This window comes from Meleagris gallopavo, chromosome 3 (assembly GCF_000146605.3).
Source record: "Meleagris gallopavo isolate NT-WF06-2002-E0010 breed Aviagen turkey brand Nicholas breeding stock chromosome 3, Turkey_5.1, whole genome shotgun sequence".
NCBI lineage: Eukaryota > Metazoa > Chordata > Aves > Galliformes > Phasianidae > Meleagris > Meleagris gallopavo.
Window position 1 is genome coordinate 91890715 of NC_015013.2, and position 1111 is coordinate 91891825.

Below are 1111 nucleotides of genomic sequence, written 5' to 3' on the forward strand. Positions count from 1 at the left end.
AAAAATAAATATATAATATATATATATGTTCACAATAGATCAGAATTAAAGAAGCACAAAACCAGAGCAATAATTATAAACTCAATTTTGCTCCTTATTAACAAAAACCACTATTACTGCACCACCAGTTTCTCATCTGTCTTTCCATATAACTTGTTAGAACTAAGAATACATGCACAGTTGCAACAGGAATCCTGAAAGAAGACATAAAAGCGTTAAAAATGTTTAAGATAATTACCTCCTCCTTCTCCACCAGAGGTTTCACCTCTGCAAGGTTAGCATCCTGGAACTCTGTTGACATGGTCAGTAGCTGGTATCTGTGAAGATGAAGAAATATTTGCTTTCAGCTTGCATCAAAGATTAAATACAGAAGCAAATAAAGGTCCTCCCCCTTCACCATGTCCAATGATCTGCTGTCTCAGTTATAGTTTAACACAGCTTTGCAAGAGGCTTATAAATCTCCTGTAAAACATCCCCTGGTTTATTTATGTACACACACCTGTACAACATGAGATTAAAGAAATGTTAAGGCTGTGAGATCAAAACAAAAGTTTGGCAACTTCAGAACAGAGGATGCTGAAGGAAGTAAAGCAAGGACCAGCACAACTGGAGTTGGACTCGATGATCCTTATGGGTCCTTCACAACCCAGGATATTCAATGATTTTTGCAGTATTCAATCACATGAAAACTCTCATTTCACATGTGAAAAGAGGCATAACTTAATCTACACAAACATCTTCTCTCGAAGTTAGATTAAATATTCTCTTTGTTTAGATAAAGGCTCCCTCTCCAGGGTCTCTGCTTTAAGTAAACTAAATTAGATTCTCATAAGCACCATTTTTACTCTTTTACCAAAAGTAAAATCAGAAAAGGAACCTTCTTTGATTTTGAACAACCCAAGCAGTACTATGTACTAAGTAAAAACAACATGCCTTTGCACACCACTGCAGCTTATGCAATAAAAGGTTTCAAAACTATTGCAGTAGGGAAGAAGATTGCTGTATCCTGCTCTAGTAAAGGCACAGCATCACACTGCCCAGCTTAATTGGGCACATGGATTGGAAACAACCACTGGAGCCCCAGATCACATGAGTGCTGAGACAAATGGTG